At 40.6% G+C, this 11,922-nt stretch overlaps 1 pseudogene; it reads left to right on the top strand.

The window, feature by feature from the left end:
- Window positions 1-232: 232 nt before the first annotated feature.
- On the top strand, window positions 233-7,925 carry LOC133751516 (elongation factor 1-alpha 1-like; annotated as a pseudogene).
- The last annotated feature ends 3,997 nt before the right edge of the window (window positions 7,926-11,922 follow it).

Here is an 11,922-nt window from a genome sequence, read left to right as displayed (position 1 = left end):
ATACTGTATTGTATTCTTGAAATTTGCCAGGAGTGGATATTAAATGTTCTCACCACACAGCAAAAAAGATAATTATGTTAAGTGATGGATGCCTTAATAAGCTTGATTGTGGTAATCACTTCACAACATATGTGTATGTCAAATCATCACATTGTGAACTTTAAGTATCTACAATTTTATTTGTCAGTTATACTTCAGTAAAGACCAAAAATAAGAATGACTCAGACAATGGATGTCAGCCAGATTGCTCATTGGCAGTCCTGGTTCTAGAACGACTGATACAAGAGTGGAAAAGCCTGATGGGACAAATGAAGATCAGCATGGAACCAAAAGCCCTAGCACTCCTTCTCAAGCTACTGCCACCATCCAACTTACAGAGACCAGAGACCAACACCAAGCCCTCTGTAGAGTACTGTATCTCAAGAAGAACCATCTTGGTGGCAAGTTGCTAATACTGGACCCTACTATCTTGAAAGGAGCAACAATTCATCTTGAGCAGAATCAACATGAATTGTAAGTATGGGCTTACCTGTATTGCTTGCATGACTGCTACCAGCATAATTACCTGGTGTACAGAGCTTGATCACCACTGCGGGAACCCACAGAGCATCATATTGTTCTAAGGGATACTGTACAGCAAAGAAATTTGTGGGTTGAACACCTGGCCACGAGATCAAATTGGCCATAATCGCATATTGCTCCAGTCAGCTGGCCTGACACAATGATCAAAGAATGTAGTTATATACCCAACTTGGGATCTTATCCTTTTTATTTATTTTTTTAAGATTCATTTTATTTTTTGAAAGGCAGAGTTACAGAAAGAGAGAGACACAGAGAGAGAGAGAGGAAAGGAGTAATGGAGGGAGACAGAGAGATTGTCCATCTCCTGGTTCACTCCCTAGATGGCTGCAACAGCCAGACCTGGGCCAGACTAAAACCAGGAGCCAGGAGCATCATCCGGGTCTCCCACATGGGTGCAGGGGGCCCAAGCACTTGAGCCATCTTCTGCTACTTTCCCAGTACATTAGCAGAAAGTTACATCAGAAGTGAAGTAGCTGGGACATGAACTGATGCATATATGGGATGCTGATGCTGTGGACAGAAACTTTACGTGCTATGCCATACTGCTGGCCCTGGGGTGCTATTCTTCATAATGTATTATATAATTATGATCATTATGTCATGATCATTATATATTTCCAGTACCTAGATATCTCTGTCCAAGATCCAAGAAATGGAAATGGGAGTGGCCTACCATCATCTTTACAGAGTTGGGTAGTTTGTACTTTCCCCAGTCCCAGGTTCAGAGTCCCTGATACTCAGTTGGAAGCATTTCACCAGGGAGCATCATGTGAACTTCGAGCTGCAGTTTCTGCTTGATCACTCTGGGGTCCTCATGTCAAGAGAACAACAGCAGAGAAGGAAATCACTCTGCTAGCATGGATAATTAACCCTGGTCATCAAGAGTAGAGAGAGTTGTGTCACCCACTGGGGCTGGGAAAAATGTCTGATGTTCCTATGATCTACCTGGGTTTCTCTCCATCTTCCCTTGCTGATTTTATTGACAGATGAAGACACACAGCAGCTATGGGCTGAGAAAAGTATGATGATCATAAGATGAGACCCCTGAGAGCTAAGGTTAGGGTCATGCTGACATCATAAGTCACCTTGACCTGCTCATATGCTAACCAAGGAACTTACAATGTGTGATAGAGGTTGAAATGGCAGGTGTCAGTTGAGGCCTCAAGACCAGCTACAGCATATAGTACATTCCACTAGTTTTCTTCATTTTCAGTTCCCTAGGAAAAAATATCTAGCAGAAATCTGCAGGACATCCCCTTTAAAAGTGTATCCAAGCAACACTAAGGTGGTCTCTACTAAGTACTGTGATGTGCTATACCTGTTCCCACATTTTAGTACTAATCTCCCAGTCTCACAGCTAACCAGAAATCTCCTTAAGCTGAAAAGAGCCTCCTTACTCAAGACTGTGCTGCTTCCTAGGGCCAGCCCTCATCCAACAAGTGCTTCATGATGGTATTTAAAAGATCAGGCCCCTTGGCAGGATTTGGGCCATCTCAGTATCAGAACATACCATAAGATGAGCCAAGATACTTACTGTGACTGCATTGTCCTTCCTTCACTCCCACAAATGTCGACTCCAAGAACATGTCCCAATAAGCTTCCTATACATGCCACTTCCCATCGCAACCTTTCTTTCTCTGAGATCCCAACCTACACCAAAGCATTGGGTATTATTATTATTACTAGGCGCTCAGCATATATGAATTTAATTCTACCCTCAAAGCCCCCTCTAAAACCAAGGTTAGTGTTGAAGTCAACCCTTTATATGAGGAAAGAGAAACTGAGAGAAATTCAATACTTACCTAATATCACACATCTCACTGCTAGAGTGAAGACTAGAGCTGGCTAGCCATCCTAGAAGCCACAGCATGAACATATCCACAGATGATAGATTCAATAAATAGATGATAGATAGATAGATAGATAGATAGATAGGGATGCTAGATTAGTTGCACAAAGTATTCTGTGAAGGTTAGTAAGTAAATGGAGGCTGGGGCTTGGAGGCATGAGACGTAGGGGGAGAGAAGTCCAAAAAAAAAAATGTGTCTAAATTGGGAGAAGCCATGAATACTACAGTAACTATGGATTTACTCCCGACATGAACCAGTTCTATAGGTTTCTGCACCATTCTCTATCCCAAAAACAAACAGACAAAACAAAAGAAAGAAAGAAAGGTCTGGCTTCTGCACAAGGCCAAAGTTAATGGAAAAGTTACATTTCACCCTTAATTCCGTTACATCTTTGCCACGCCTGAGAAAAGACAGGGGATGGAGGGAGACGAGCATGGCAATAGCACAGAAAGAAATCCAAACCCCTCCTCCCCAGGGCTCATGGGGTGAAGGTGCCAGTCGTGGAATGCTGCACTCCTACCCTTCTGTGTTTATTCAGCCCTGGGGCTGAGGTTTGCCTTGGAGTTGTAACCTTTATAAGGGGTTTGCTTAATGACAGAATTATTCAGCTGCATACCTCACCCCAATTAGAAAAAGGCTGTTTGGATTCTAATTGGCCTTGACACAAGTCTGCTTAAAGAGATTCCCCAAGAATTATAGAGCTACTTCCAGAGTTTGACTTGGCTGGGAATATGAAATGTAACACGGTTTTTCGAATTTTCTGCACTTACCATGAAACGACCAAGCCACAGGTATCAAACATGCCTTGTTTTTGTGTTATAATCACATTACAAATTGAACATTTCCACATGTTCAAGTTGGCAAATCTAAAATGAATGATTATGAAGATTGTAATTGCATATATCAGGTATATGCGGACTACATATTTTCACTCACGCAAAAGTGTATTTCTCGAGTCCCTAGACGTCCATGTATAGTGTGTTTATAGGATGTAAAACCATCATCTTTTATATAAACCAAAAGTGTATATTTTTAAATAGTCATTGCCAGGTCAGGTGATAAGTCGACATAATATTTGGAAGGTGTAAATACCAGGAAGGGCTAGAGATTCCTAAGCTAACCATGAGGAAATGACTAATAATAATAGGTTGAAATCAAGATCATAATTTGGACTAAATATCAGGAGGAGAAAAAATAAGCTTCCTGGCCACAATAACTGTTAAGCTATGAAATAATTCCTAAAGGAAGTGGAGATCTCTTCCTTACCCAGGACTTTGGAAATGAGGCATGGATTTTTGGAGTCCTTCAAGGCAGGCAGTTTTGCTTGGGGAGTGGAAGATCTTTTCCATTTCCATTTTCTGTGACTTGGTATTAAGGGAAAATCTCAAAAGTAATCGTGTAATTACCTATTACATATTTACTAAACCACCTTGAAGTGTGATCCTGCATTTACCTTCTAGTGAGCATTATGTCTCCTGTTCTCTAATAGCCAAGAAAAATCCCGCAGTCACGCAGTTCGCAGCGAGCAGGAATTTTTTTTTTTTTTTTTACACCAAACTCAGTTGGGTCCCGTAGGCCACTTGGCAGTCTTTCACTCATCCCTAAGCGCCTCTCCTTGCCGCTGCAGTGGAGATTTTTCTAAGAAACACAACTAACTGCTTTAGGATTATCTCCTCATTCACCCCAACCCTAACTGCTTTCTCACAACAGAGACTGTAGCCTATTTCATAGAGAAAGTGAAAGCCTGGAATATAAGCGCTATCCAACTCCCTCTCCACCAACAAATCCATCCACACTTCCCTTCCTCCCTTCCTTGCAGTGGCTCTTCCAGTCCCAGCTCTAGAAAGGAACCATTGGAAAGATAGGACTTTTTCTCCCAAGTGTGTAGTTATGCATCTTTCACCCATTTTTGGTGTGGAGGGATGCTTCTTCAGTCTGTTCTCTAGAAGGCAGAGACAACTGCTGATGAGCAAACCCTGCAGGCCAAAAGGTACCCACGGATGTTAGCATAGAAAGAGGTATGGTGGAGTTTCTAAGCCCTTTGGCCACACGCGTGTGTGTGTGTATGTGTGTGTGTGCACAGTGCTCTTTACATCCTTGGAGGTTCCAAGGGTTGTAGGAAAAAAGGGGGGCTCCTTTGGGTGATTTAGGGGTTGGAGTTGATCTCTGTCAGCTACCATATTCCAGAAAAAAACTCTTGAGGAAGCTAAGAGTTTGACATTTAAATCAGGCGATTTAAATCAAGTGATTACAATGGCATATTTATCATGTCAGGAGGTGCAGTGGTTTGAATGTCCCCCACCCCCAGGCCCCAGGAAAAGTGTGCATTGGAAAATTAATCCCCCAAGTAACCACGTTGGGAGGACAGGCCTAGTGAGAGGTGATTAGGCCATGAGGGCTCCACTCAGGAATGAATTACTGCCACTGTCATCAGGGTGAGTGCCTCTGGAAAGGACGCGTTCTCCTTTGTCTCTATTTCACCCCACCTTTGCCCTTCTACCATGGAATGCTGCGATAGAGAAGCCATCACCAGATGTCGGCCGCTTGGTTTTGGATTTCCCAGTTTCTAGAACACTGAGTAAGAAGTTTCTGTTCATTATAAATAACCTTGTTTATAATACTCTGTTATAGCAACACACACACAAAAAGACTATTCCAGGGACAAAGCATACTTAACAGCTTTTTCTATTGGTTCATGCCTTTTAGAAATTAGACAGATAATATGTTAACTTCCACTGGACTCTTGTCCCTAGCCCTGCAGACATCAAAGTGGCTGCCTCAAGCCACTCTAATCTGGATTCACTTACCATTCTCATAATATTTGCTGCTGAAGTTGTCAATGATCCTTTTCTAGTTCTTTGTATTTGACAATGCTGACCAATCCTTCCTTGAACCTCCCTCCTTCCACATCAGACAACTGTATCCTAGTTACCCTGCTTCCTTCTGGCCTTTATTACTTGTCTTTCATGGGTGCCTAGTCTGCCGTGACTCATCTCAACAGAACTACTGCCAAGAATTCTGTCCCTGGATTCATTTTTCTTTTCTTTTTTTAAGATTTATTTATTCATTTGAGAGGCAGCATTACAAGAGAGGGAGACACACAGAGAGAGAGGTCTTCAATCCACTGGTTCACCCCCTCAATGGCCAAAATGACTGGAGCTGAGCTGACCCAAAGCCAAGAGCCAGGAGCTTCCTCCAAGTTTCCCATGTGTGTACAGGTGTCCAAGGAGTTAGGCCATCCTTTGCTGCTTTCCCAGAGATATTAGAAAGGTACTGGATGGGAAGTGGAACAGCCAGGACTTGAACTGGTACCATCTGGGATGCTGGCAAAGCAGGTGGAGGCTTAACTCACTACACCACAGTGCTGGCCCCAATTCATTTTCTTGTTATTTTATATTCTCCTCTATAATTTACAAATTTTTATTCATATCTATAATTCATACCAGTAGGTCTTAGCCTAGATCTATTGAAGCAACTGAATGTGTTGTTTATAATTCAGACTCAAAGTGACTGAAATTGATCTACCTTCTACTGACTTCCACACCTACTCATCCAACTGCATTTTTACTTCTATAAACGACACAAATTCATCTGCTCACCCCACCCCACAATCTAGAACATATATTTGAATACTTTATGTCTCATAGCCAATCCTTCAACAGCTTCTGTTGACACTATTAAAATACACTTGAACTCATCACAATAAATTTGTCACCGGATCCCAACCATAGCAAAAATCAAAAACAACATGGGAAAGAATGTGGGGAAATTAGGCACAGGAGGCAATTCAAAGATGGCGCCCAAAGGAAGTAAGGTGGGAGGTACCCAAAGTCATTTACCACCAAAGCTGATTGGCCGTGCAGCATCAGGGGAGGTGACAACTGATGATGAGTGTACAGACATATGGCTGGTCCTATAAAAAGTCACCCCGTAAAATGACCTTTTAAATAATTGGTTGGTCCTTATGCCCTGCCCCAGTAATCCTGCGGTCTTGTGCTTTATAAGGCTTTGCTACACGTGCAATAAACCAAGTGCTTGCTTGCTTGACTTGACTCCCCACTGCGTCTGACTGTCTCCGGGATCGGAAGGCTGGGGAACAGGCCAGTGGCGCACTTACCTTTCTTCGGACCCAGTCCATCCTCATTTGGGTGGACTAAGACCCAGCAAAAGAAAATACTCATAACAACAACATCATTGTATATATAGATTCAGACAAATCTATCACTATGGGCCATCTAGCCTACAAATGCAGTGGAAGTGACAAAAGAACCACTGACAGTTTTTCAGAGGCTGTTGGGATGGGAAAGTTATCCTTCAAGCACAACTGAGTCTTGGATAAGCTGAGAGCTATATGTGAGCATGGTATCACCAGAAATATCTCCTTGTAGAATCTGAGACCAATAAGTATCATGTGAGTATCACTGATGACCAGGACACCCAGGACACAGAAACTTTATCAAAAACACGATTACAAGCACATTTAAGGCTGACTGTGCTGCTCTGATTGTTGCAGCTGGTGTTGGTGAATTTAAAGCTGTTATCTCCAAGAATGGGCAGACCCACGAGCACACCCTGGGTGTGAAACACAGGGTGTGAAACAGCTTATGGTTACTATTAACAGAGTGAACTCCACTGAGTCAACAGAAGAGATATGAGGAAATTGTTAAGGAAGTCAGCACCTACATTAAGAAAATTGGCTACAACCCTGAAACAGTAGCATTTATGCCAATTTCTGGTTGGAATGGTGACAACATGCTGGAGCCAAATGTTAACAGGCCTTGGGTCAAGAGAAAGAAAGTCACCCATAAAGACAGCAATACTAGTGGAACCACATTTCTTGAAGACCAGGATTGCATCCTACCACTAACTTGTCCAACCAAAAAGTTTTTGCATCTGCCACTTGCAAATGTCTACAAAATTTGTGGTATTGGTACTATCCCCATGGGCCAAGTAGAGATTGGTACATACAGCTTGGTAGAGGTGCAATCTGTTACTATGCACCATGAAGCTTTGAGTAAAGCTCTGACTGAAGCTCTTCCTCAGTACAATATTGGCTTCAATGTCAAAAACATATCTGTCAAAGATGTTTGTTATGGCAACATGGCTAGTGACAGTTGAAATGATCCAGCAATGGAAGCAGCTGGCTTCATGGCTCAGGTGCTCATCCTGAACCATACGAGTTTATTAGTGCTGGCTCTGCCCCTCTGCTGAAATGCCACATAACTCACACCACTTGCAAGTTTGCTGAGCTGAAGGAAAAGATTGATCATCATTCTGGTAAGAAGCTGGAATCTTCCCGAAATTCTTGAAATCTGGTGATGTTGCCATTAATGATATGGTTCCTGGCAAGCCCTGTGTGTTGAGAGCTCCTCTGACTCTCCTCTGGGCTGTTTTTCTGTTTGTAGTTGCTGTGTCATCAAAGCAGTGGACAAGAAGGCTGCTGGAGTTGGCAAGGTCTCCAAGTCTTCCCAGAAAGCTCAGAAGGCTAAGTGAGTTATTAGCCTGAATATCTGCCACACACACTTAATCGGTCAAAGAACAAGTCTCCAGCTCTTGGTCTCCATTGGACATATAAGTTTAACAATAAAGACGGGTTAATGATATCAATGCATCATAAAACTTCAAAAAGAAAAAAGAATGTCTCATGAATCATTTGGGTTTTGGGGTGTGGTGGTTTTTAGTTATTAGTTTATAAAATCAGTACTTTTGAGTGGAAAAATTGATCAAACATGTGTCACAGCACTTTGACATCCATGAGAACACAGTTTAGTGAGAAGAAAAGCCCCACTAATTTGACACAGTCTGTTCTCCCACTTCATTCTTCTCGACATCTCTCAGGACGTGTTTCGTTTCTAATGCATATTCATCATTTCTCACATAGACTATTGTTTAACATCCCTGAATTCGGCGTGTGTCATGCTGCAGCACAAGATCCACTAGTGGTTATGAAGTCATCGTGGTGGATCATACTCAGCACTTTTTACAAAATGATATGCACCAGGAAGGTGTTTGCCTTGTGGCTAGGACTCCCACATGCCACACCCACGTGCCTGGGCTTGAGTCCCAGCTTTGGCTTCTGATTCCAGATTCTGGCTAATGCAGACTTGAAGATGCAGCCATGAGGACTCGAGTGAGTGGGGTCCTGCTACCCACATGGAGGAACTGGAGTAGGTCCCTGCTCTCAGGTTCAGGTCCCCTTCTTTCTACCAGACCATTGTGGGCATCTGGGGAGTGAACACGTCTATGGGAGTACGCTCTCTCTCTCTCTGATCTATGTGTCTCTCTGCCTCAAATAAAATTTTGAAAAATTAAAGCTGAAATGTACAGAATAAACAGAAAACATCAGTGTACAGATTACATTAAGTAATGTTTATTCAGACTCCTTACTTTTATTTATGTAGACACATTCACATGTACAGATACATAGACAATATATATATTCAAAGAATATTGGATGTCAATCAAAAATTACACTTTTTGTTTTTTTTTTTACTAAGGATAGAAGTCAGAAAGTTTGAGAACCACTGAACTGCTTGTTCCCTATTTCTGGTCTTGCTCACTACAGACCTCTCCCTCTCTCTCTCACTCTTTTTTTCCTCCATCTCTGCTTCTCTAATAAATAAATAAATCTTTAAAAAATCTTAAAAAAAAAGAGTAAATTAGTGCCAAAGCTCAATACATTATTCTCCATTAAACTGCCCTCCACAATGCTTGCTGTTATTTCATTCATAGCATCGTCTGGTAAAGACCATGCCTCTTCCTTATCCATCATGTGGGATCTTTCACTTATGCCTGCCAACTGCTCTTCATGAAGTTCTCTTGTATCTGTTCCAGTGCCTTCCTCCCCCTCCTTGTCCTCATGGGCTCTACATTGTTCTAGTCTTTATTTCTTGCATGGCAGATCAACTAGACTTCAGTCTGCTTCCCTGGTTCTGGTCTGTTCACACCAGCCTTTCACATCAGAGTTAGTTTTCAAATGATAGGTCTGACCTTATCATGCTCTTGGAAAAACATGTCTGTAATATATTCAAAGACTTTTATACAGTAATATTAGGCTCCCAAAACAATGAGATACCGTAAGTAAAGTACTACCTCCAGGAAAACCAGATTTAATGGAAAAATGGAATGTATTAGTTAATTTGGAATAATATTTATAAAGTCATATATTAAATATATTTAATATACTTTTAAATACTTAATTTTGAGCTATTTAGTAGTTGTCATATAACTATTGAAAAGATGAAAGGAATGAATATGGCAAGATTGTTTAGGATGATTGAGTTCTTATTTTGCATAATAAGAATCTGAAACCAATGAATAAATAGTACTATAAAAACATTTTTATAAATGAATATCTAAATACCTAAAAGACTTAAAGTTACGTACACTCAAAAGTATGAGAAATGGTATAATACACAAACCAATGCATTTTTCAAATAGTTATAACAAAATACGTAAGATAATTTGACATTTTAAATTGATAGTAATTAAATAACATGCAAAGGAAAAATAAAAGCCTCTCTGTCTCCCTATCCATCCAGGCTAAGTATCCCTTATCTAAATACTTAGGACCAGAAATCCTCAGATTTTGAAATATTTTTGAGTTTTTGGAGAATTTGGGTATACATTTTGAGATATCTTGGGACATCTCAAAGTAAAAAATTTATTTGTATTTTATATATATCTTACATATACAGCTTGAGGTTAATTGTACACATGCATTTTGATTACAACCTGTTACATGAGTTCACATATGGAATTTTCTGTTTGTTGTGTGGTATCAGTCTTCAAAAAGTTTTACCTTTGGTGCATTTCAGATTTTCTTTTTTTATTGATAATTAATATTTATTTATTTTTTTAACTTTTATTTAGTAAGTATAAATTTCCAAAGTACAGTTTATGGATTACAATGGCTTTCCCCCCCATAACTTCCCTCCCACTCACACCCCTCCCATCTCCCGCTCCCTCTCCCATTCCATTCACATCAAGATTCGTTTTCAATTATCTTTATATGCAGAAGGTCAATTTAGTATATATTAAGTAAAGATTTCATCAGTTTGCACCCACACAGAAACACAAAGTGTAAAATACTGTTTCAGTACTAGTTATAGCATTACTTCACATTGGACAACACATTAAGGACAGATTTTCAAATTATGAATGCTTAACATTGTGTGTGTGCATGTGTGTGTAAATGTATTTAAAATTTTTTATGTATTACCTTACTTATTTGAAATAATAACTGGGCTATGGCAGTTGGAGCTTGATCTCAGTCTGCATCTCCCATAAGGGTGCAGGTTTTCAAGTACATGAGTCGATCGCCTCTGCCTCCTCTGGTACATATACGCTGGAATCAGCATTGAAGCTGCGACTCAAATCCAGCCACTCCAATACCAGTGTCATAACCACTGTGCCAAACAACCACCCTATGGGATTGATTATATATATATATATTTTTCACATGGTGTGAGGTCACTGATGCTCCTTAAACTAATTTGTTAATTTAATGAATCTCAGCTATTAAAACTAAAAATCATATGTTTTTTAATAATGGTATATACTGATTTGAAAATACCATTTAAAATTGAAAAAAGCAATTTTAGAAAATTCTTGAAAAGTTAAATAATTGGAAGGAATTATCCCAATAGTTGTGCAGGCTGTTCACTGAAATATTTCAGGGGGTGAGGAGCATGGAGCTACCATTGGTCTTATAGTTTATATTAAAATGTTATGTAAATGAGCTATACAACCTACATGTTTGTATAGATCAGTTCTGATCCAACCATTAAAACTTTTTATAAATAGGCAGATCAATTCATTGGGAAAGAGGAGGCCAACAAAATAAACTAAAATTCATATAGAAATCAAACACACAAAAAGGGGACATTTCAAATCAGTGATGCAACACTGATTATTATTATGATGTTAGGGAAGCCACATAGAATCTACACCTCATATCTTAACAACAAAGCTAACTTCAAGTGCTACAAAATGAAACTTTTAAATAACCAGAGTATGAAGCTTCAGTCTACATATAAGGAAGCCTAAAAGAAAGAAAAGACATGAACAATCTGCAAAGGACAACCAAGAACTGGAAAAATAATAAAGGCTATCATAGGCCGGCGTTGCGGCTCACTTGGCTAATCCACCTGTGGTGCCAGTACCCAGGGTTCTAGTTCCAGTTGGGGCACCAGGTTCTGTCCCCGGTTGCTCCTCTTCCAGTCCAGCTCTCTGCTGTGGCCCAGGAAGGCAGTGGAGGATGGCCCAAGTGCTTGGGCCCTGCACCCGCATGAGAGACCAGCAGAAGCACCTGGCTCCTGGCTTTGGAACGGTGCAGTGCCCCGGCCGTGGCAGCCATTTAGGGGGTGAACCAACGGAAAAGGAAGACCTTTCTCTCTCTCTCTCTCTCTCTCTCTCTCTCTCACTGTCTAACTCTGCCTGTCAAAAAAAAAAAATCATAAACAAAAGCTATATGTAAACAGTTTCTTGG

Source organism: Lepus europaeus, chromosome 2 (assembly GCF_033115175.1).
Source record: "Lepus europaeus isolate LE1 chromosome 2, mLepTim1.pri, whole genome shotgun sequence".
Lineage (NCBI taxonomy): Eukaryota > Metazoa > Chordata > Mammalia > Lagomorpha > Leporidae > Lepus > Lepus europaeus.
Note: the sequence above shows the minus strand (reverse complement) of the source record. Positions and strands in the feature narration are given on the sequence as shown.